General features: G+C 40.9%; 1 protein-coding gene across 5 annotated transcripts in view; it reads right to left on the bottom strand.

Annotated features, from left to right (window-relative positions):
- Positions 1-4,764, bottom strand: part of SMAP1 (small ArfGAP 1) — a 167,492-nt gene extending 162,728 nt beyond the window's left edge. For 4 of the 5 annotated variants that reach the window (XM_014584130.1, XM_014584129.1, XM_014584131.1 and 1 more), the window contains exon 1: positions 4,690-4,753. The gene's annotated coding sequence lies outside the window, so the exon portion shown is untranslated. Of the gene's footprint in view, positions 1-4,689 lie in introns of all 5 variants that reach the window. The other variant, XM_014584133.2, reaches the window with a different exon arrangement.
- Positions 4,765-4,771: the final 7 nt, after the last annotated feature.

The raw sequence follows: 4,771 nt of genomic DNA, 5'->3' as shown, positions 1-4,771 counted from the left end.
CAACGGGATCAATCCATAAGACACTCCCTTTCACAGGTGCACTCCTTTACCCACACCGTGCTGCCTGCCAAGAGTCCTGTGCTCATCCACACATTCATTCATTCAAAAGATATTGCTGAGTTACATTTACCTACCACACATCGCACACTGTGCTGAGGGCATACCACCCTAAGCAAGACAGACATCTTAAGATCTCTTCTCTCTTGCAGCTACAAACCAATAGGAATATAAAGTAAACAATAATTACCTAAATCATGCTTAATTACAATTGTGATAAGTGCAATAAAAGATTCGGGGTGTTGTCTTACATGTATAAGTAGAAGCTTAACCTAATCTGAGAGGACTGAGGAGAATTATTTCCCTTAAACATTTTAGCAGATACTGGAAGATGAGTCAGGCAAAAAATTGCTGCCTGGGGAGGCCAGCAGGTGATGTGGAGATTGGGGTGCTGGATCCCACATGGCCAACTGTGAGGTTCAAGTTTTGGACCTGGAGGCTTGGGAATCACACTGAGGGTGTGGGCATGCATGCCTCGAATCCTGAGGAGATTGAGTGAGAAGGGACCAACCATATCTCTCTCTCTCTCTCTCTATCTATCTATCTCTCTCTCTATCTATCTATCTCTATCTATCTATCTATCTATCTATCTATCTATCTATCTATCTCTCTATCTATCTATCTCTATCTCATGTGTGTGCATGTGCCCTATAGCAAAATATTAAAAAAAAAAAAAATGATGACTGCCTAGGCACTAGGAACAATGTATGCAAAGACCCTGAGGCAGTATTCTAGGAACTACATTGACAACCAATGGGAGGGTCAGATCTGTAGCCCGATGGTTAAGGAGGAAACCGCATGACACGTGGCTGACCACAGTTCAAATCCCGGCCCTCCTGGCTTGAAAAACACATTGAGCACATGTATGAGTACTCAGAATCCAAATGGGATGGAAAAATGGAGCAGGAACTATGGTGTGACTAGGGAGGTGCCCCACTAAGGAGGTACCTTCTTCTCCCTTTCCTCCTCCCTCTCTTCATGCCTCTCTGTCTCTGGCAAGCGCACATGCTTCTGACAACTAAAAAATAAAAATAAAGACAACCAATGAGCAAAAGACGGGGTGCAAGGAGCACAGCAGCACAAAATAAGTGCAGAAGTGTTTTTCACAACTACTAGAGCACTTAGCACATTCCTTTAAAATTATACATTTGCAAAAATACAACCCCCACTAAGCAAATGCCTTTAGCCCATAATCTAATACAGAGTCTAACAGTGTGTCCTCAAGTCAAGATGTGTGGAATGAAGAAATGAGTGCTTGATCTGAGCAAGGATTAACCTCTCAATACCAGACCAAGAACAAAACAATCTCTCAGGTTCAAAAACCCTGTTTTTGGGGACCAGCAGTTAGCATAATGGCTATGTCGCTGGACTCCCACGTAGTCGACCGGGGTTCGCGTCCCAGATGCGGTGACCTAAAACTCACGCCAGGCGCGTGTGCGTGTGTGCCCAAGATCCCGAGAGGAGAATGGAGGAGAAGGGATTGCGGAGTGGCCATCCCCCCTGGGGGGTGATTTCTCGCTTTCTGTCTCTCTGTCTCTCTCTGTGTGTCTGGCAAGCGCATGCGCCCTATAGTGAAAACCTCTCAAAAAATAAAACCTGGGTTTTTTTGTTTGCTCCAAAACTTACTGAGCAAAAGGCTCACTTTCTTGCCATTTTATACATGTTCAAAATCAAAGCTAGTATTACCTTGTATGAAGCTTTAAACACCCAAAGCTACCCTTGAAGATATAAGGGGCTCTGTCCTTACTGCTCCATAAGGTACCACCAACTAATAACCAACAGAGCTGCTTTAAAACTCCCACAGAGTCACGAATGCGGCCAGGGAGAAGGCGCACAGCTCCATCTGCCTGTTCTTATTCTCCAGTTGCTCAACAGATTTGGTAAGAATAGGATCAAGAGCAGGAAACTAGCACCTATGCCATCCTTTTCTCCTTTCTTACTTCCCAAGTACTTCAATTAAGGAAACAAACTGATGAACCAATAAAATGTCAAAACCCAGTCAACATACCTCTGGCAACTATTGTAAGACTACGGAACAGGTTCTCACACCCTAGTCTTTAGTTTCAGTATATGTTCACAACGATCAATGGAGAAAGCATTCTTTGAAAGAGAGAAAATTGAGTTAACTAGGAAATAGCTTTGAAACACATGGAAAGCTCGAGACAATTTGTTAGACAGTGAGAAAACATCAATACATACACAAAATGGAACCTCTTAATGACTTAGGTATAGAGTAAAATCCTTAGCATGTCTTTAACAAGTACATTTAATCAGAATTTCACTATCTGCATGTATTATGTCACATATATGTATATAAAAATAGGTCCAAAACATGTAACGAGCCAAGAATTCTACTATTAGAAGGCTTCATAATGAAATTCAACCAGATCGACAACTCAAAAAACTTTGCAAAATTGTATTTAAATCTATCAATTGCCCAACTGTGTCAAATTTTCAATTATTACAACTGAGATAAAAATCTCACTAAACCAATAAGTAGCCTTACCTGCAATATTTTTTTCTGAAAGATCAAGATAAAACAGTAAAATAATTTACAAGATAATTTTAATATTATTCTACATTTAGTAACAAGAATAAAAAATACATATATTTCCAAATGATTATGGAACCATGCCCTTCAAGCTGCATTCTAGAATTCTTCATCTCATTCTCTTCTCATCCACTTCTCAAAATCAAATAAACCGACAAAAGACCAAACAAAATCAAAACATAAGATGCATTCAATAGGTATCTACTGACTTCAGCAACAATACAATAGTGAACAAAATCAGGTCAGAAGAAATAAAACTTCCAATCCTAATTTAAGAAGTACATGATTCTCTTCCTCATCTCCAAAAGAAATAAAACAAAAGAAAAACTGTTAACAATGGCTTTAAAAACCTATGAATTATTTTAGAAGGCATCTGTGAAAACCTAATTTTACGAAATAGTTGTTGCGAGCCAGCTGGTGGTGGTGTAGTGGTTAAGGCAGTTTGAATCCCAGACCCAGCGGCTTGAAATATATGCTGGGCATATGTGTATGCCCAAAAATCTCAAGAGGAGAATAGAGGAAAAGGGATTGCAGCATGGTCATCCCCCATGGGATGTGCTTTCTCATATTCTCTCTCTTTCTGTCTCTTTCGGTTAACAGGAAAAAGAAAATTTTTAAAGTAATTCTTTGGAGAAAGAAATTTAAACAAAAATTGTTTTTTTAATTATTTCTGTACATTCAAGAAGGTAATTATTGAACCTACTATACAATTTTTAATGACTAGATTTAATATTCACCAGCATCTCTACCTGACCATGTTATTATTCTCAAAATAACAAAATATGTGCTATCTAATTTCAGCTCCTTTCTTTTTCTGGCCTTTTTAAAGGCTCTTTTCTAGTGTTTTACTAGTGTAGTGATGAGCAAGTAACCGAGCTTCGACACAGCACAGCAGTACTAAGTAATCACACATATATTCAAGTATCAAATAAATATCACTACAAGAACCAGGTTTCTAAAACTCGTCACCTGAAAGGCTGCATAGGACAAATAAAAGGTTGACTCAGTCAAGTCACTGTGATACTGAAAAAGTGCTTCATAAAATGATCAAGTTACAGGTTTCCCACACAATTCTTCCAGTAAGCCAGTACCTGTTATGACAGTGACTTGCTGATGCTGTGTGGCTCAGCCTAATCAAATATCATCAGCCTACTGAAGCGTGACTCAGTCCTATAGTACTGAGAAAGAACAGTAAAGCTTCAGGAAAAGTCTAGGTCAAATAATGCAGAAATTGTAAATGACATTCCCAAAGACAGACTGTTTCCTGCTTTGGAGAACTACCTATTTCTCATCATATAACCAAATGAACCAGTTTACAAAAAGCAGATCTTTTCCTAACCAAATGAGACTTTTGTCAAAAAAAAAAAAAACTGAAACATTTTCCCCATGAGATTACTTACAAGACATTAAATAAAAATCAGATCTCCAAACATAAAACATATCAGCTAAAAATAGTCTATCTATTTGAAAGGCCAAGGCAGAAATCCTCCAACTGAACAAACTAAAATTAGGTCTTTCCCATCTCTGGATCTTTAAAATGTACCTTCGACGTTTATAAGGCATACAAACCAGTGCCTACATATTCTCCCAAACTAGCTGATCAGAGAGAGCCTAATTAAAATTTTCAGGAACATAAGTCTACTGCCCAAGAGACTCACAAAACGAAATTCGTCTTCATTGTGGCTTATAGTCGGGCTGAAAAACAATACTACTCCTAATAAAAACCCTTCCCCACTTATTAGATTCAGTAAAACTCCAACCCACCAAAACAAACCATCATAATCTCCGGAAGCACAGGCAACAGCCCTGTGCAAAAACTGTCAGGTGGGTAGGCAGGTAAGTCTCCACCTGAGGAGGGAACGTCTGAGCCCCGAAAGGAACGATCTGTTGACAAGGGAGGGTCGCGGAGCGGGCCAAGACCCAAGGGCGGTCCCACCCAGAGACAGCTGTGAGCAGAAGTAGGAGGGCAACCCTTTGACCCAAGCACTGCCCAGGCCGGCGCCGCGCTCCGCGCTCCCAGCCGCTGCCCGGCGGTGGCAGGAGGCCCAAGCCAGGGGCGGTGGCAACGGCGTCCGCACTACCTTTGGCCTCGCAGTCGGCGCAGTACTTGTTGTCCTCCTCCCTCAGCAGCTTGGACAGGATGAGCTGGGGCTGGCCGTCAGG

The sequence above is a fragment of the Tupaia chinensis genome, unplaced genomic scaffold, assembly GCF_000334495.1.
Source record: "Tupaia chinensis unplaced genomic scaffold, TupChi_1.0 Scaffold145685_1, whole genome shotgun sequence".
Taxonomy (NCBI): domain Eukaryota; kingdom Metazoa; phylum Chordata; class Mammalia; order Scandentia; family Tupaiidae; genus Tupaia; species Tupaia belangeri.
Note: the sequence above shows the minus strand (reverse complement) of the source record. Positions and strands in the feature narration are given on the sequence as shown.